A 21,240-nucleotide genomic window follows, 5' to 3' on the forward strand; every position below is an offset into this window, starting at 1 on the left:
ATATAGAATATATAGAATCTAGCATGCCTTAAAGAAAGAATGTATGAGTTTTTCATATGTCACGTGGCATTTACAAAAAATTTGGTTACATTACTGATTCCAGAGAAACTAAAAACAAAATGGAGGAGAAAGAAGGGAAAGAGAGGAGAGAAAAAACACAAGAGAAGAGAAGAGAAGAGAAGAGAAGAGAGGAGAAGAGAATCCCTTTTAAAAAGCACTACATCTCTAATTATCTCCTATAATTGGAAACTTTTTAAAAAATGGGATGATAAATTAAGTCATCCTTAAGATAATAGTCATTCCTTGTTATCTGCAGGAATTTGTTCTAGATACGAACATCCATGAATGTTCAGGTGTCTTAAGATGGCATAAGGTACACGTAATGCTTTTGTACTCTTTGTCATTTCTAAGCACTAATAGTAGTGTAATATAAGTGATGTATGCATAATTGTTATATTGTGCTGTTCAGGAGGAAGTGGAAATGCTACTCTAAGAGTTTCAAAGTATACTAAGCATTATTACATTTTTAAAGACACTGCACTAAGTCAAAGGTGCCTTTTTGAACTGTTCAGCAGTGCTTGCAAGTGGGAATCTTTGAGCCATAAATGTAATTTGAAATTTTGTAGTAGCCACATTAAAATCTAAAAGTAAACAAAATTAATGACTTTAACTTAATCTATTCAAAATATTATCATTTCAGTAAAAAACAAAAAATATTAGTAGAATATTTTTTCATGCCAAGACTGAATTCTGGTATGTATTTTATACTTTCAGCACATCTTAATTTCACTGAGATGTAAATTTTCATTGGAAACACAATCTCTATATGGATTTAATAGAATTAGTAGTTGAAAAAATATATGCCTTCCCATGAAGTAAGTGCCACCAGGCTGATCTGAAAAGAGCCCTATCCAGAAGAGAAACTATGTCTTCTTGTGAGCCAGCCAGTCCATGGGCTGAGAAACCAGTGAGGACTCAGGATGAGATGATAGCAACTGAAGGGAAGGGAACAGCTCAATGCTTGTACTGTTTGGTTGACTCTGTAGGCCTGGGCTGGTGGTCTGGGCATCTACCTGGAGGATAGCAGTGTGCGTGTCAGCTGTGGAGGATATCCTCTTGTATTGTTTTTGAAATCCAGTGTGTTGTTCCATTTTATTGTTTTGTTTTATTCCTGCATCTGGTAGCCTGAGCAGCTATTTTGAAGATAACAGTGTGTGGTATTGTTCTCACTGTTTTGTTTTGTTCTAATTTATTGTTTTATTTTATTCAGTATTATGTTTTGATTGGTTTTATTCTGTTTTGTTTTGTTTGATTTTGCTGTGTCTGATGGTATGGACAACTATTGTGAAGATAGCAAGATATATTATGATAACCATTGTTGATTTCCTATTGTCCTGTTTTGAAATTTTGTGCCACTCTCACTGCTGTGTTTTGATTGGGTTTATTTTGTTTTGTTGGGTTTTGTTCTCTTTAAAATAAAAAAAATAGTTGAAAAAATAGATTCCCATACTCAAATTATACTAAACATACTTAACATTTTTAAAATTTTATTTTGAAGATAGTAAAAATGCAACAGCACAAGACAGAACAAAGCCAATTGAGACAATGCAGTGAAATTGGTACGGGATTTCACAGTAGGATACTGGGATAGTAGTAATAGGTACTATGGTATATCTCTTTAACTTCACAATAGTTGTCCAGTCAATTAGGTATAGCAAAATCAAACCAAAAATAGAACATTATAAAACCAATTGAGAATACTGAATAGAGCAAAAGAAACATAACAAAACAAAACAGTGAAAACAACCTTTGCCTTCAAACAGAAGATAGAAGGAAATCCCCCATATTTGCTATACTGCATATGGTCATCCTCCCAAGAGATACTAAGACATCTATCCTCAGTAGCTATGGGGAGGTCGGTTGGGGGAGGGTGCTTGATTTTCAGCTCATGTGGCAGTAGGCTCACAGGTAATGGTTCTCCTCCAGGCCCTCACTGCAGGTGCTTACCAAGAGGGCGGGTGAATAAGCTGCCTGAGTCCCACCATGGCCGGATCTCGGGAGTTCTCAATATTCTTAACATTTTTAAGTAACTGAGTCACGTATTAGTTTTTATGCTTAAATTAACTGATGCTAAATACACTGGACTTGCTTTTTTTAGCTCTAACATGTAAAGAGTTCAGAAATAGTGACTCCCATTTTAACAATAAGGCAAAACCTAAAAAAAAAAAATCCTATAAATCACTTACACCTATCAGAGAACCAAAGTGACACAGTGAAATCCCATGGTGATATCTGGAGAGAGGCAAACAGAACTTGTCTGCAGTTCTGTTTGCCTCCAGCAGATGCCTCTGTACTATTAGAAATCTTTAAATAGTAATTTCAATGAGTTTCTGGAGGCTGAGCATGATTTAAAGTGAGTCAGAAACTCCTGGAGGCAACAGACTTAGGGCCTCTTCCACCCATATTTTCATGGGTTTTACTTTTAGATACTCTATTGAGTTTCTATGTTGAAAATTCAAAAAAAAAATATTTTTTCCTGGAAGGCTGCAGAAAATGGAGGGAATGAGTAACCATTTTGAAACATTTTCAAACATTCTCCATACAAAGACATATGGTCTAAGAGCAGAGCCTTATCTTACCTAGAGAAAACTTTACCTCTAGTCTTCCAATCCCACCGAAGAAGCTAAAAAATACTGGGGGGGGGGAGTCATCACAGAGACACAAACCTACTAAAACATTGAGATTTAATGCAGAGATTTTATGCAGAACATTGAGATTTTATGCAGAAGGCTGCAAACATGTTTCTCCTCCCTCATATCTTATCATACAATAGAGTTGCAGTATAATAACCATAGATTACAGCTGGAAGAGCTGCAAGGTACAGCCAATATTTAAGGGGAAAAAAATTCCCAAACAGTTCATTTAGCTATGGATTTATCAGTGAATAATGCAGTGAGGAGTTTGGCACCCCCATGATCTAATTGCCTTCACATGAATGAAGCTTCTGGGGGAACAGTTTAGTTCTAAACCTTAAAGCAGGTATACATGTGAAGACCTTTTTAGATTACTTTCTAAGGATATAGTGCTAACTAAACTTGTTAAACCATATTGTTGCTGTAGTACCAAACTGAAAAGAAGATGCTATGCACCAAGGAGTTGGAAGGCAACATTTTATTATGTCACTGGGTTGGTGAGAACCAGTTCCAAATCACAAGTGCTGAGTCAGTTTTGGGTTTAGCTTATATAGGTTTTTCAAGCAGGAAGTATAGAAGCTTGAAAGTGGTGGGTTTTCATTGGGTTAAGTTAATCATTGCCTGTTGCTGGGTAGAAAGCATGGGAGATATGATAGCAAAACAGAATAGTTTTAGGAGAAAAAGTACAGATAGTGCAGCTATATGTGGTCAAACTGACCTGAGTCAGACATCTATTTAAAGCAATTGGGTAAGGCAGTTTAGTGGTCCAGTCACATGGTGGGCAGGATGAGTATAACTTGTCTTGATGTGCTATCAGGCTCCTAGTTAGTTTTAAACTTTTAAAATTTCTGTCACAATTCAGTGCATTCATTTTTAAAGCTTGGATTCCTATTGCCAATTTGCTATACAGAAATGCCAATTTATATTTGCAATGGAAATTACGAGAATGCCATTTTCCTATATCTTATTATCCATTTTTAATATGAAAAGGTCAGCCTTAAAAAGGATATCTTTCCCTGTGGCATGTGGAAATAGTCAAGTAGGTGGCATCTGGGGGTAGAACGTTTAAGGAATTCCTCATAAAAGATGCTAGTGTCTCTTTGAAATAAACAGGCAAGGCTTAGAAGGGCTAAGCTCCTAAAGATAGGTGGTAGGTTTGGTTTACATGAGGATTGAAATCACCATGTTATCAATTGCTAGAGCAAACCAGAGAGTATAAACTGTTTAAATCTCTCTTTCCAGAGAAGATTTCTTTTAAGGGACATCTTCCACCTTCAAAGAATCTATTTTCCTGTGTTACAAAGATATGCAGAAGGTGAAGCAAAAACATGCTTGATCTACCATCCTAAAGCTGGAATCTCAATGAACATTTGTATTCTTACTGGGTTCCTTGATTGATTGATTGATAAATGAAAGCTCATAGATACTTCTGTGTTACATTCTAAGTGAAAATCTTCATAAATAAAGACAGGAGGGATGTTTTAAAAATATAGTGGATAAACAAAGGAACAGGAATTTATCAAGAATTATTTAGTGAATCCTGGAAACTGGGCAGCCAGAAGTGAGTGTCCACGCACCATCCCGAGACCCAGGAGTTTGGCATCATCATGTTGGTCAATGAATTTCCCAGCTTCCCGCCACACTCGATTGGCTCTGCAGGTCTTGGGGCTGCCTGTGCCAACTTCAGAGCTTCCTGACACGCCTAGCCCCCCAGAGGTCTTTTGCCTGACTGTGCCCTCGATTCTGGAAACTGGGCAGCCGGAGGTGAACGTCCCCGCACCATGCCGAGCCCTGGGAATTTAAGATCATCCTTCCCACCAGCCAAGGAACTTTCCAGCTTCCTGCCACATTCCACCTGACTGCTTCTCCCCCAGTGACTCTCAATCTGGGGAACTGGGCAGCCAGAATGCCAGAAGCTAAGGGGATAGAAGACAATTTCCAATAGGCCCAGGGGAAGCCTTGGAATGACACTTGAAACACGGAAATATAGGAAAATGACAAAATGAAAGATCAAAATATAATCTCAAACCACCAGCCCATCCCAAGAAACCTCAGGATCTATGTACATAGAAGAAAATCTATGCCATACACCTGAAATATCTGAAATAATAGCACTGAAGTAAAGAAGCAACTTCAGGAAGCTTTAAAGAAATTCAAACTAGAAATAATCTCCCAGGTAAAAGAAGAAATGATAAAAGAAATGGAAGACATGCTGATCACATCTAAAGAAGACACAGTGAAAAATTAGAGGAACAAAACAAAAAGATAGACTCCCTGAATGAACAGTATAAGAAACAAACCATACATGAAGCAGATTCAAAGAGATATACAAGAAATCAAAAACTCCATTGAAACTTGTTAAAACCACCTCAACGAAAGTGAAGATACAATTTTAGACCTTGAAGACAAGATTGCAGCTAAGGAATAGGAAGGAAAGATCTTTTAAAAAATAACAAGGTATCTGGAAATAACAATTCAACAGCTGCAAGTTGATGCAAAGAAAAACAACATAATATTGATAGGGATAAATGAAAAAGAAGGAGACAACACAAAGGATATCAAGAGGATATTTAGAAAAGTAATAGCTGAAAATTTCCCAAACAGGAGAATGGAAACTGACATCAGGATCAGTGAAGCATATAGAATTCCAAATAGCCATAACCAAAATAAAGCTACACCCAGACATTTAATAATCACCATCCCAGAAATCCAACATAAGAATAGAATATTAAAAGCTGTCAGAGAGAAAAGACAGATCATCTATAAAGGAAAACCTATCAGAATCACAGCAGACTTCTCAGCACAAAGAATAAAGTCAAGAAGAGCATGGAGTGAAGTATTTCAGATCCTAAAGGAAAATGATTTTCAACCTAGAATGATGTACCCTGCCAAACTGTCCTTCAAAATGGATGGAGAGATAAGATACTTCCATGACAAAGAACAGCTGAAGAACTTCATGATCACCAAGCCAACCCTGCAAAGAATACTAAAATACAGTTTAGATACACTTAGGAAAAAACCACTAAGCAAGACAGATAATTAAACAATGGAAAAATAAAGATGCAACATAACATGTCAACAATAAACCAATATATAACAGTTATAAGCATTAATGTAAATGGCCTCAACTCACCAATTAAAAGAAACAGGCTGGCAGAATGGATCAAGAAACAACATCCAACCATATGCTGTTTACAAGAAATCCATCTAACCCAAGAGGAAACTCACAGACTGAAAGTCAAAGGATGGAAAAATACTTCATGCAACAGGAAACCAAAAAAGTAGGGATAGCAAGTGAAAAACAAATACAACTTACCAGAATCTGTGGGATGCAATGAAAGCTGTCCTCAGAAGAAAATTTATTGACTGAGTTCTCACATCAGGAAAACAGAATGAATACAAATGAATAACCTGATGCTACACATCAAACATCTAGAAAAAGAAGAGCAAATCAAGCCCAAAGCCAAAAGAAGAGAAGGAATTAAAAAATCAGCAGAAATTAGTGCAATAGAGACTAAGAAAACAATTAAGAATCAATGAATCAAAAAGTTGGTTCTTTGAAAGAATAAATAAAATTGTCCTTCAAAATGGATGGAGAGATAAGATACTTCCATGACGAAGAACAGCTGAAGAACTTCATGATCACCAAGCCAACCCTGCAAAGAATACTAAAATACAGTTTAGATATACTTAGGAAAAAAACCACTAAGCTAGCCAACCTTATTTTAAAAAGGGAAGAAAAAGCTCAAATTCATGCAATAAGGAATGAAAAAGAAGAAATCACTACAGATTCTGTAGAAATACAGAAGATCATCAACACCTATTTTGAAAACCTCTACTCTCATAGGTTTGGTAACACAGAAGAAATGGACAGATTCCTAGAAACATAGGAAGTACCAAAGCTAGGTCAAGAAGATGTAAAACTGCTGAATAACCCAATTTCTATTAATGAAATTGAAAATGTAATTAAGTCCTTACCTACAAAGAAGATGGATTCACTGTGGAATTCTACAAGAAATACAAAGAAGACTTAATGCCAATACTCCTTAAACTCTTCAATGAACTTGAAAGGGAAGCAATCCTTTCTAAGTCATTCTTGGAAGCAATTATTATTCTAGTACCAAAACCTGAGAAAGACTCAACTAAAAAAGAGAACTACAGGCCAGTCTCCCTAATGAAAACAGATGCAAAAATCCTCAATAAAATATTGGTCAATAGGATGCAGCAAATCATTAAGAAGATTATACACCATGACCAAGTGGGATTCATCGCAGGCGTGCAGGATGGATCAACATATGTAAATCAATAAATGTAATCCACCATATCAATAAAGCCAAAAGTAAGAATCACATGATCATTTCTATAGATGCAGAAAAAGATTTTGACAAGGTCAAACATTAATGATAAGAACCTTACAGAAAATTGGAATAGAAAGTCTTTAACTCAATATGATAAAGGCCATCTATGACAAACCAACAGCCAGTATCATATTAACTGGCCAATAACTAGAGGCCTTTACCTTCAAATCAGGCACAAGACAAGGATGTCCCGTATCACCACTCCTATTCAACATAGTACTGGAAATACTAGCCAGAGCAATACAACAAGAGAGAGTAATAAAAGGGGTAAAGATAGGAAAAGAGAAAGTCAAATTATCATTATTTGCAGATGACATGATACTGTACATAGAAAATCCCAAAACTCCATTGAAAAACTCAGATATAATAAATTCAGCAATGTAGCTGGATACAAAATCAATACTCAAAAAGCAATAGCATTCCTATACTCTAACAACAAAATCACTGACAGAGAAATAAGAGAAGCCACACCTTTCACACTAGCATCCCACTCCCCAAAAATGAAACACCTAGGAATTATTCTCACAAAAGTGAAAGATCTATATAGGGGAAATTATAATACATTGAAAAAAGAAGAGGAACTCAGAAAATGGAAAGATATCCCTTGCTCATGTATAGGAAGAATAAATATTTTGAAAATGGCCATTCTCCCAAAACTGTTATACAGATTCAATGCAATCTCAATAAAAATACCATCAATGTTCCTCATAGATCTAGAGAAATCATTCCTAAAATTCATCTGGAACCAGAAGAGACCTAGAATAGCCAAGACTGTTCTAACAAGCAAAGGCAAAGCAGGATGTATCACAATCCCTGACTTGAAGTTATACTACAAAGCAGCTGCAGTAAAATCAATATGGTACTGGAATAAAAACAGAGTCAAAGATCAATGGAATAGATTAGAAGGTACAACCATAACTACAAACACACTCAACCACCTTATCTTTGATAAAGGAACCAAGCAGGTTCACTAGAAGAACAACAGTCTCTTTAATAAATGGTGTTGGAAAAACTGGCTCTCCATTTGCCAAAAACTAAAGCTAGAACCATACCTATCACAGAAATTAAACCACACAGGAAATACTTCCCGGCATCAATAACTGGGATCACCTCTTATTAAAAAGTTTCTGCACATCAAAAGAAATCTTCAGCATAGTGAAAAAAACCCCCAAAAACTGGGAAAAAATCTTAGTCAACTGTTCTTCTGACAAAGGATGTCTGTCTAAAACATAAAGAATTTAAAAAGTCGTACCACTAAAATTCAAAGACCTGCTCCAAAAATGGGTATCTGAGATTAATGCATAATTCTCAGATAAAGAAATACAAATGGCAAATAAATACATGAAAAAATGTTCATCATCATTACTCATTAGAGAAATGCAAATTAAAACCACACTGAGATTGCATCTCACTCCTGAAAGAATGGTGAAGATCAAGAAAACTACCAACAACAAATGCTGGAGAGGCTGTGGGGAAAAAGAAACTCTCCTATACTGTTAGTGGGAGTGTAAACTGTTGCAACCACTGTGGAGGTCAGTCTGGAGATAACTCAAAAAGCTGAGATTGGAAGTCCCATTTAACCCAGCTATTCCACTTCTGGGCACATTCCTAGAAGAACTGAAAACATCATACCACAGTGATATTTGTGCACCCATGTTTATAGCAGCACAATTTGTAATAGCCAGATGTTGGAAACAACCTAAGTGTCCATCAACTGATAAATGGATAAAAAACATTGTGGCATTTTTATACAATGGAATACTACTCAGGTATAAAGAATGCTCACACTGAGATGTTTATAAATGAATCGACACAGCTTGAGACCATACTCAAGTGAAATAAATCAAACTCATATGTATAAATGCCAAATAGTCTCCTTAGTGTAAGAAATGGTAAGAATACATAAAAGTATGTGGTAATCGTGATTCCCCATTATATTGCTTTGAAGCCTTGTAATGTTCTCATTCATTATTTGAAATGGTTTTATTCTGGGTTATTTGATTTTATTGTCTGTGATGGTATGAACAGCTATTTTGAAGAAAACAAGACATAATAGTTAGTGCTGATTTAATATCATCTTGTTTTGAAGTCCCACCAAGCTTTTGTTCTTTTGTCTCCATCAGTTTTATCATGTTGTATCTTACTGGATTTTATTATATGTGATAGTATAAACAAAATTTCTTATGGACAAGGAGATAATATAGTAACCATTGTTCATTTTCTGTTAGTTGGTTCTGAATACCCTGAAATTCTTTCATTCTCTTGAATGGTTTTATACTGTCTTATTATGTTTGATACTATAGTGTATGAAGGTATACTCAAATATTTCAATGAAAGAGACACTGTGGTATCTACTGTTACATTGGGTTTTCTTGTGGTGAAACACTGTGTTGCTTAAATTCTTCTGTTCTGACTTTTGTTATGCCCTCTTTTATCTTAGTCTTTTTTTTTTTTAATAAAAAATGAATTATTTAAGTAACCATATCCTTGTAGGTTTGGTAAAGGTCACTATGCATCACACTCTTAACTTAGCAGACCTTGGGGACAATAAAGTGAGAATTCAAATGCTCTTAATACATGTATACCTAGGTACAAAACTTTAGAGATGTGGAGTCTTTGCTATATTCATTTAGATTTCTTCACTTCTTAACATAAATCATAGTGGGTTCTAAGCACAGAGTCTCTACTCAAAACTTACACAATGTTCACATTTGTGTTTTTCATTTAAACAATCAAAATATAAAAATAAGTCTCTCAATGGAAAGAAACCCACCAGTGAAATCTCCTGAGCCTAAAACCAGTCTCAAAAAAATTTCTAACAAAGAGAGGTGATGAGCTTTCAGAGAGTCGTGTCTACTGATAAGAACTAACTAACTTTTACAGCCCTTCCTGTAGCACAAAGTATCTGCTGTCAAGATAGAAATCAAAGGGGTCCAATGGCTGTACAATCACAAGACCTGAAATTTAACTCCATTCAGAAACAGCTATGATAAAGGAAGAGGAAAGATAAAACTTTTAAAATAATGTTGCTAAATGTATGAGGTTTGGGAGAAAAATATATTTTGGATGGAAAAACCGAGGAAGTTGGAGCTTAAGACTGAGCAAGGCTTGATGTTGATCCTTTGGTAGTATATTTATAATAGTAGTCTTTCCATATCCAGGAGTACCTGATAATAATAATAAAATAGCTTCACATTGTTGTGGTTGCCTTTTTTTTAGTCCTGATTTTTTTATTCATACATACTTACCATATATAATAATCATATTCATCATAGGGAATTTGTACCTGTACGTAATATAATCTCAATTCTTCTCTTTTTCCCATTTTCTTCCCCTCACTTTAATCCTGATTCCTCTTTCCCTCCTCATTTACAAAAGCTTTGTTCTCACTTTTTGCTTTCATTCTTTTTTTAATTTTATGGAAAAAAGGTAAGACAAAATTTCACAACAGAGTAATAGAATAACAGTAGTTAATAGATGTTATCTTTAAAGTAATTGTTCATGGTACAAGATAAAATCCCTTTTTCCTTCCTTTCTATCTCCCTACCTCCTCCCTTATTCTCTTTACTATTTCAACATATTCTTCCTTCTTGCCAATATCTATCCCTTATGTGGCTCCTTATTTCTCCCTTTGATCTCTCACACAAGAAAAACAATACAATATTTAAATTGTATGCTTGATTTATTTCATTTATAGTTATGGTCTTGAAGTGCTTCTGTTTACTTAAAAATGACTCATTTGTCCTTGAGAATAGTACTCTTTTGTATATAGATACCACATTTTTCCAACTTTTTTATTTAAAGAAAGAAAAAACAAAAATTAAAGAAAAAACAAGACAGAAAAAAAGAGAAAAAGGGTAGAATAATACAGAATTCAAAAAAATTAACATCATAAAATCACTAGTTGATACATTAAATATTGTTATCTTAAAAATAGTTAAAGTTACAAAATCAAAGCATAAAAGTGGCTAGACACTCAAATATTGACAGTGCAAACCCTTCTGTTCAATGATCTAACAAGAATTTAGTAATATGGTCATCTATCTTACACACTATACATATCATTATATCCTTTATAGCACTTTCCTTCCCTTTCACTTTTACACTATATATTATATTTTTTTGGATCCCAAATTCTGTCAGTTACCATTTTTTACACTAGAGAGACCATGTGATATTTACTAATCTGAGTCTTGTTTATTTCACTAGTGAGGAAGGATATTCTCAAGTTGTCTCCATTTACATATAAAGGTCTCGAGATCATCCTTTATTTACAGCTGATTAGTATTCTATTTCATATTTTTTTCATCACCTGTGGTTGATGAGCATTTTGGTTGTTTCCAAGATTTAACTATCAAAAAACTGTGCTGCGATGAACATGGGTGCATGACTGTGACATGACCTTTTCAAATTTTCTGGGAAAATACCCAAGAGGGGAATAGCTGGATTGAATGGAACTAGTTTTTTGAGAAATCTCTACACTGATTTCTACAGTGGTTGCACTAGTCTACACTCCCACCAGCAGTGGAGCAGTGTTCCTTTCTCCCCAAATCCTTGACAACATTTGTTATCAGTTTTCTTGATGGCAGCCATTCTTCCCAGAGTGAAATGAAATCTCAATGCTGTTTTAATTTGCATTTCTTGAATGACTAGTGATGGGGAACATTTCTTCATATATTTATTTGCCATTTGTATATGTTCATCTGGGAACTGTGTTCATCTGGGAACTGTGTTCTTCTCAGATGCCTATTTTTGGACAGGATCTTTGAATCTGGGGGCTTCATGTTTTTCAATTCTTTGTATGTTCTGGATATAAGTCCTTTATCTGAGGTGTTGGTGGCTAAAATTCTTTCCGATTCTGTGGATTTTCTTTTCATTTTGTTGATGATTTCTTTTGAAGTGCAAAAGCTTTTTAGTAATATGAGATCGCAGTTGTTGATTCCTTGAAATATTTCCTGTGTAGTTTGCATTTTTTTCATGAATTCTCTCCGTACCCCTATGTCTCCAAGATTTCTGCCTACTCTGTACTCCAGTAGATTTAGTGTTTCTGTTTTAATGTTTAGATGCTTGATGCATTTTGACTTTAGTTTAGTGTATGGTGATAAGAATGGGTTTATTTTCAGTCTTCAGTATGTGGAAAGCCAGTTTTTCCTACACCATTGATTAATGAGGCTATCTTTTTTCCAGTGAACATGTTTAGCCCCTTTGTCAAATATAAGGTGGCTGAGTGTCTTTATAGTAGTGTTTGTATCTTCTGAGCTGTTCAATTGATCCTCAAGTCTATTTCTTGACAGTTCTATGCTGATTTTATTACAGTGGCTTTGTAGTATAGTTTCAAGTCAGGAATTGAGATGCCTCCTGTCTTGCCTTTGTTGCCCAGAATCACCTTTGCTATTCTAGGTTTCTTCTGTTTCCAGATGAATTTTAGGAATATTTTTTCTAGATCTGTAAGGTATGTTGATGGTATTTTGATGGGATTGCATTGAATTTGTATAATAGTTTTGGGGAGTATGGCCATTTTCACAGTATTGGTTCTTCCTAACCAAGAGCAAGAAATATCCTTCTATTTTCTAATATCCTCTTCAATCTCCTTTTTTAGAGTAGTATACTTTTCAGCATATAGATCTTTTACTTTCTTACTTAAGTTGATTCCTAAGTATCTGATTTTTTAGATGCGATTGTGAAAGGCAATATTTCCATAATTTATCTCTCAGTGAATTTTTTGTTTGTGTACAGGAATGCTATTGTTTTTTGAGTGTTGACTTTGTATCCAGATATGCTGCTGAATTTATTTATTACCTCTAGTAGTCTTTTAATGGAGTATTTAGAGTATCATGTCAACTGCAAATAATGATAATTTACCTTCTTTTCCTATTTTTATTCCTTTTATTTCTCCCTCTTGTCTGATTGCTCTGGCTAATATTTCCAGAACTATATTGGTGATAGTGGACATCCTTGTCCTGTTTTGATTTTAGAGTGAAGGCTTTCAGTTTTTGTCCATTTAGTATAATGTTGGCTATTGCTTTGTCATAGATGGCTTTTATGAGATTGAGGTACATACCATTTATTCCACGTTTCTGTGGGGATTTTATCATGAAAATGTGTTGGACTTCATCAAAAACTTTTTCTGCATCTATTGAGATGATCATGTGATTTTTATTTTTGGCTCTGTTGATGTGGTGTTACATTTATTGATTTGCATATGTTGAACCATCCCTGCATTCCTGGAATAAATCCCACTTGGTCATGGTGTATAATCTTCTTGATGATTTACTGCATTCTATTTGCCAGTATCTTATTGAGATTTTTTCATCAATATTCATTAGTGAGATTGTTCTATAGTTCTCCTTTTTGGTTGGGTCTTTCTCTGGTTTTGAAATTAGAGAGATACTCCCCTCCAAGAATGAGTTAGGGAGGATGGCTTCTCTTTCTATTTCATTGAAGAGTTTAAGGAGTATTAGTATCAAATCTTCTCTAAATTTCTTATAGAATTCAGCCGTGAATCCATCAGGACCTGGGCTTTTCTTTGTTGGTAAGTTTTTAATCACATTTTTTATTTCAGTAGCTGATATTGGGTTATTCAAAATTGTTATGTCTTCTTGATTGAGTTTTGGTAGTTCATATGTTTCTAGAAATCTCTCCATTTCCTCAAAAAACCAGCTCTTTGATTCACTAATTCTTTTTTTTTAGTTTCAATTGCATTAATTTCTATTCTAATCTTTACAATTGCCTCTTTTCTATGAGTTTTGGACTTGACTTACTCTTCTTTTTCTAGAAGCCTGAGATGTAGCATTAGGTTATTTACTTGTGTTTGTTCTATTTCCTTGACATGACTATTTATTGCTATATATGTACCTCTTAGGACTGCTTTCATTGCATTCCTTAGGGTATGGTATGTTGTATCTGCATTTTCATTGTATTATAGGTATTGCTTTATTCTATAATTTCATCTGTAACCCACTGGTTGTTCAGAAGGTGGTTATTTAATTTCCATGTTTTTATGAAGGTTTTGCCAGGGATTTTTTTTATTTCCAGTGTTAGTGTGCTATGATCAGATATTATGCATGGGATAATTTCACTCCCTTTGCATTTAATTAAGAATGTTTTATGAGTTAATATATGGTCTATTTTGGAGAATGTCCCATGTGCAGCTGAGAAGAATGTATATTCTGATGTGGTTGGGTGGAATAGTCTGTGAACATCCACTAAGTCTATTTGTTCACAGGTATGATTCAGTTCTGTTATTTCTTTGCTGACTTTTTGTCTAGTTGATCTATTTCTCTGTGACAGTGGGGTGTTAGGGTCTCCTATTACAATTGTGCTCTTTTGTATTTGTTTTTTCATGTCTTTTAGTATTTGTCTTATATAGTTGGGTACTTCTGTATTTGGTGCATATATGTTTATAATTGTTAGTTCTTCCTCGTATAGTTTTCTATTTACAAGTATGTAGTGACCTTCTTTATCTCTTTTAATCATTTTAGGTTTGAAGTTCACTTTGTCTGCAAACAGAATAGCTACCCCTGCTTTTTTTGTTCCTGTTGCCTGCAATACTGTTTTCCATCCTCTAACTTTTAGTCTATGAGTTTCTTTTTGGGTCAGATGTGTTTCTTGTATACAGCATATTGTGGGGGTCCTGTTTCTTGATCTACTCCATAAACCTGTTTCTTTTGATAGGTGAGTTGAGCCAATGTTGTTGATACATATTAGTCTTACATTTGATATGTACTGGCTTGACTTTGCCATGTTGTGTTTCTATTGTTGGTTTCCTGCTTTCTTGCCTTATTTAATTTCTTGTCCAGCCTGGTGTTTTCTTTCTGTTGTTGTTCTGGAGATTCTGGTCAGTTTTGTCTCTTTCTAGCATGTCTTTCAACACTCTTTCTAAGGTTGGTTTGGTAGATATGAATTTCTTCAGTTGTTCTTTGTCATGGAAGTATCTTGTTTGTCCATTAAATTTGAAAGACAGTTTCACAGGATTCATCAGTCTGGATTGAAAGTTGTTTTGTTTTAGGGCTTGAAATATTTCACTCCACGCTCATCTTAACCTGAGAGTTTGTGCTGAAAAGTCTGCCATGATTTTATAGGCTTTCCTTGATAGGTGAGTTGTGTGCTTTCTCTAACAGCTTTTAGTGTTCTGTTTTTTATGCTGTATGTCTGGGATCTTAATTATTTTATGTCTGAGTGTAGATTTATGTTAGTTATGACTGCTTGGCATTCTATACACCTCACTTATTTGTATATTAGATTTTTTCCCCATGTTTTGGAAATTTTCTGGTATTACTTCTGTGAATAGCTTAGTTATGTCCTTTGCACTGTCTCCTCCATCCTCTCTGATGCCTATCGGTCTTACATTGTTTCTCTTGGCATCATCTTGAAGCTGTTGGATTGTCATTTCATGTTGCTTTGTTGTTTTTATAAGTTCTACCCTTTCATGATCGCCATCTGGGATCCTGTCTTCAAGGTCTAAAATTCTATCCTCAGCTTCATTTAAATGGTTTTTCCAGCTTTCAATGGAATGTTTTTGTTTCTTGGATATCTCTTTGAATTTGTTTCATGGATTCTGCACATTTTCTACATTGTTCATTCAAAGTTTCAGTCAATTTCCCATGTTGCTGTATTTTTTTTTACTTATTTCTTCTCTATGTTGAGCAACTTATTTACTAAGCTTGTTATTTCTGTCTACATAAAACATTATTTCTAATTTGACTTCCTCTATAGCCTCAAGAATTTGTTTCTTTACTTTACTTCTATCTTTTTAGAGATTCCTGGTGTATGACTTTTAAAGTCCTCTATTTCAATGTCACGAGTACTAAATGTTTGACATTGCATTTTGCCCTTTGTTTTTTCACTTTCTTTTTTTAAAATTTTATTTAAGGAGAAAAAAGAAAAAAAAAAACAGAAAAAGGATACAAGTTATACAGAATTTCAGAAAAAATAAACAGTAGGAAATCACTAGTTAATAGATTACATATTGTCATCCTTAGAAATACTTGTTCAAGTTACAAAATTGAAGCATATAGAGTGGACATTCAAACTGTGAGACTGCAAACAGTTCTGTTCAATGACCCAACAAAAGTCAGTAATATGGTTACCTATCTTATACACTTAAATATACATGCAGTTATGTCCTTTAAAGCACTTTCTTTTCCTCTCTTTTGTACAGTGGAAATTACACATTTTGGGTTTTATTACTCCCACTGTTCTTATTACTTTTTTTGGAAGAGAGTAAAACCAAATGTGACATAACAGGACAGAGTCAGTCAAATCAAAAGGATGGGCATAATACATAATGTAAAAACAAAATACTAGGTGATCAACAATGGTTACCATAATTCCTCTTGCTATCTTAAAAAGAATTGCCTATATGATCAGTTATAATAAAATTGAACAAAACAGTAAAGAACAAACCCAATAAAACCAAAACATTGGAGACATTTAGAGGATTTCAAAAGAAGATAATAGTCAAACCAGAATGGGTGTCATAATGAATCTTATTGTCTTCACAGTTGTTGCCTATACTCTCGAACTTGGTACTATCAAGCAAAACAGAATAGAGGAAAATCAGTCAAAACAAGATGGTGAGAGCAATACAGGGTTTCAAATCAAGTTAATAGGAAATCAAAGTGGATTACTATAATATATCCTGCTATTTTTTATTTATTTTTCCCTTAATTAAAAGGATAAAAATGAAAAAGTAAATAATAAGAAAAGAGATTGAGATAAAAGAGGACATAACAACAAAACAACGCAGGTCAAAACATAACCATTTAAGCAAAGTAGTGTTTCACCACAAGATAATCCAACATAAAAGTAGTTGCCATAGTGTCTCTTTCCTTGAAATCTTTGAGTATAACTTCATATACTGTAGCATCAAACATATCAAGACAATGTAAAACCATTCAAGAGAATGACAGTATTACAGGGTATTTAGAATCAACTAACAGAAAATGAACAATGGTTTCTGTATAATCTCCTTGTCTATAAAAGTTTTTGTTTATATTATCACATATAATAAAATCCAATAAGATACAACATGTTAAGACTGATGGAGACATAACAAAAGCTTGATGGGACTTCAAAACAAGATGATGCTAAATCAGCACTAGTTATTATGATGTCTTGTTTTCTCCAAAATAGCTGTTCCTACCATCCGTTCTGTGCCTCATTTCTGTTCAGCTCTTTTTCTGTCATTAGTTGTCAGTTTGTCTTCTTGATTTTGCTTTCTGCTCCATTCATTGTAGCCTCTCTGCCACTGTTTCTGGAATCTTGGTATTTTTCTTTTTTAGAATGTCCTGCAGTATCTCTGTAGAGTTGAATTGGTGGTTGCAAATTCTTCTAGTTCCTCTTTATCCTGGAAGCACCTTGTTTTTCCATCAATTTCTAGGGACAGTTGTGCAGGATATATCAATCTTGGCTGGAGTTTATTATCTTTCAAAGCTTGAGTTATTTCGCCCCATGCTCTTCGTGATTTGATGGTTTGTGCCAAGAAGTCTGCTGTAATTCTGATGGGTATTCCCTTGTAAGTGATTTGTTTCTTGTCTCTGATGGCTTTTAATATTCTGCTCTTGTATTGTATTTCTGGAATTTTGATTATTATATGCCTGGGTGTAGCTCTGTTTGGATTATAGGTGGCTGGGATCCTGTATGCCTCATACATCTGTGTATCTTTACCTTTTGCTAAATTAGAGAAATTCTCTGGATTATTTCTGTGACTAGCTTTTGTATTCCATTTGTTTGTGTCCCTACTTCTTCTTTTATGTTCTTAATTCTTAAGTTATAGATCCTCTTATCATCTTCTAGCCTTCGTATTATTGCTGTTTGTTTTCTTGTTATTTTTAAGAAGTTTTTCATTTCATGCTCCCACCTTACAAATCTGTCCCCAGTTCAGATAATCTATCCTTAGTTTCTTTCAAGCAGTTATGCCAGCTTTCAATAGAGTTTTAGTTTCCTGGTAATCTCTTTGAACCTGCTTCACATATTCTATGTTTTCTCTATTTTCTCCATCAAACAATTCTCCCCTTTTTTTCTGTTTTTCCATTCCACCATCTGTTTTTTCTTGGGTGGTGCTTAGCATTTCTCTAACTATTCTATTTATTTCTTGCTTTATTTCTTTAAATACTTCATTTTTGAACTCATCTATGGGGCTCCAGATATGTTGCTTTATGTCTATTGGTGCCATGTCTGATATTGCATGTTTTCTGTCTTCATTTTCCTTTGCATTCACCTTTCCAGGATCAGTGTTCTCAGGATGGGGACTGAGGACCCTCTCTTATTGCTCCTTCTTCCTATACTTTTTGTTCCTTCCATACAAGCATACATAGGAGGCCCAGTTTTTTTTTTTTTTTTTTTTTTTGTCTTTGTCTGCTGCAGTTTGTTTGAATCCATCAAGTAGGTATTCCTGCCCACTGCAGTGTACTAGGGAGACACAGACCTGGGCAGCCTCTTCTGGGCCCACCCCTCTGGGTCAACCTACTGAAGGCTTCACTGCTAGGGTGCACTGCCAGGCACTGGGACCTGGTTTGAGCTAGTGTACTGGATCTTAGTCCATGGCGTCACCCAGGCCAAGTGCTGCCCACCAATCCTGCTTGAGAGGGGAATATGCAACTAACGTCACTGCAGCATCCTGTTCTGGCTAGTCTGCCCAGTCCCAGAATGTCTGGGACTGGGCTCTGTTAGAGCCTCCTCATCTATGAAAGGGTCCCCGTTCCTCTCATTCACCGCAGGTCAATGCAGGGCTCCCCACCAGTCCCACTCTCAACTCCGTTTGGTTGGCTGGTTCTCGCTGTCAGAGCTTTCATGCACTCTCCCTGCTGTGCTGTTTGGGACGCAGCAGTGGCAGCAGGAAATTCAAATCGTAGCTTCCAGACATGTGAGTTCCAGCTTCTGAGCTGAGATTTTATCTGTTCTGTTATAGCTTTGGGATTGCATTTCCAGTTGGTTTCTCTCAACTTTGTTTGTTCTTGGGTCATCTCCCCTTGCTTAGGACTTCTCACACCACATCATTCCTGGATTCTAAGCTGGCAATCCCAGAGAGCCTCCATGGCTGCTGTTATCTGCCATGTTCTCCCAGAAGTCCTGTTTTTTCACTTTCACCTTATGAGTAAATATTTGTCCTTCAATCCCAACTGTGTCAACTGCCATATTGTGAATTTTAGGGTCCTACTGTGTGGTTGATGCTTGACCAGTTGCTGGCTACCACAATGAAGAGGAGAGCCCGTCATCTGAATTCCTCCTACAGGGCTTGTTGGGTGAGTCCTGTTTTTCTGGGCTAACTAGCCTAGAAATATTGATGTAGGTCAACTCTTAGTTCCTGCTGTTGCTATGTCTTCAGGTTATTACAGATCATGAGATCTCCCTGTCATTAATGGTTGTGTCAGCTGAGGCCCTGCTATGTCACTGGGGGGTCTCATAAACTCTTTTAATTTTCCCCAAGCTGGGGGAGGCTTTATTGACACACTTCTCAACCTGTCTGGTGTTCTATTTGTGGAGAAGTGGATTACCCACTCTCTTTCCAGATTCTCCAAGGTCTTATAGTTGGAGGGAGCTTTACTTCTCCTCCTATTTGCCTACTGCAGACCTCTATTTTAGGACCAACTTACCACAGTGACTGGAGCCAGCAAGGTCTTCTGTTTAGATGAGGGGTTCCTGAGTCTCCCATCCAGCCAGCAAGGTAATCTGCTGTGCTCCAAGGTTCTGAGAGAAGGAGTTGGATCCAAAGATCAACTGCAGTACTAGGTCAAGGAGGTGGGTGGGTTCACCAAGGATTAGGCACCGAGCGGTGGTCAGGGGCATCCCAGGCATGCCAGTCAAGGGGCAGGCCCACAGCAGCAGTCTGAGGCAGCTCAGTGGTGCCTGCCCATGGATGGGCAGGAGTCCAAGGCAGCTCAGTTGTGCCAGTGGTTTCGCAGGTGTTCTGGGCTGAGGGGTGGGCCCACGGCAGCAGTCTGAAGCAATCCAGGCATGCTGGCCGTGGGACCAATACCACAATATTTTTATCCATTCTACTGTTGATGGGCATATGGGCTGTTGCTAAGATTTAGTTGTTACAAATTTTGGTGCTATAAAATTGGGTATGCATATATCACAGTGTTATCATGCTCTCAACTCAGGAAGATACTTAGAAGTGGAAAAGCTGGGTCAAAATGAACCTCTAATTTTAGTTTTTTTTTTTAGTAATCTTCATATTGATTAGTATAGTGGTTGTACCAATTTACACTCCCACCAACAGTGGGGAAGAGTTCCTTTTCCCTATAGTCTTATCCACACTTGTTACTGGTTGATTTCGAGATGACAGCTGTTCTTTCTGCAGTAAAATGAAATCTCAATATTTTTTAATTTGCAGTTTTGAATGACCAGTGACGCTGAGTATTTTTTCCATGTATTTATTTTGCTTGTACTTATTCATCTGGGAAATGTCTATTTATTTTTGGACTGGGTCTTTAAATTGAGGGGTGCTGTATCCAGAGTTCCAAGGAAAACAATTTAATACAGGACTCATAATTTATAGAATTATTTTATAATAGTCACCTAAAAAGTCAAAAACAAAAAAATGCAGGAAATCTTTCCACATACTAAAGACCCAAAGAATCTAGCTGACGGCTCAGATTCCATGACAACATCCTTCATGAGCCCAGCTGAAGACCAAGAGACCATGACAATGTCCCCAACAAGTCCAACTGGAGGCCTAGAGCACATGACAATGTCTTGTGCAATTCTGTTTCATGGATCTGCACTGGGAAGGCCCAAAGGTTATTTCTGGAAACTAGAAAGTCTGTGCAGTGGGATGAAGGATCTGTGCCACTAGGCTGAGGGATCTGCACTGGAGTCAGGAAGCAATGATCAAAGTGAAGACAAGAGCTCCCCTGAAGAGTACCATAGCCATCCTCACTCAACGACAATGAGGTCCCAAGCTCCTCTGATGATAAAAACTGAGGCATATCAGGAATCCAATACAACAAGCTTCTCCAGGAGATTGAACAGCACAGTCTTCCCCTCTGGAGCCAGGAAGCAATGCTTAAAATAAGGAGCAGAGCTCCCCCAAAGTAAACTATAGTCCTTCTCAAAGACAAGGTCCCAAGCTCCTCTGATAACAACAACTAAGTTCGCATCAGAAAAGAAGCTCAACAAGCTCCTCCAGGAGAACCAATGACAACACAAGAACCAACAACACCACTTCTTCCTCTCCAGGTCTC

At 36.1% G+C, this 21,240-nt stretch overlaps 1 protein-coding gene across 1 annotated transcript in view; it reads left to right on the top strand.

Moving 5' to 3' along the window:
* Positions 1–9,210, top strand: part of Chd1l (chromodomain helicase DNA binding protein 1 like) — a 93,587-nt gene extending 84,377 nt beyond the window's left edge. The window contains exon 25 of the transcript XR_010049893.1: positions 104–9,210. The gene's annotated coding sequence lies outside the window, so the exon portion shown is untranslated. The remainder of the gene's footprint in view (positions 1–103) is intronic.
* The last annotated feature ends 12,030 nt before the right edge of the window (positions 9,211–21,240 follow it).

The sequence above is a fragment of the Cavia porcellus genome, unplaced genomic scaffold (genome assembly GCF_034190915.1).
Source record: "Cavia porcellus strain 051 isolate PalLab524CR breed Dunkin Hartley unplaced genomic scaffold, mCavPor4.1 scaffold_1, whole genome shotgun sequence".
In the NCBI taxonomy this organism is placed as follows: Eukaryota; Metazoa; Chordata; class Mammalia; order Rodentia; family Caviidae; genus Cavia; species Cavia porcellus.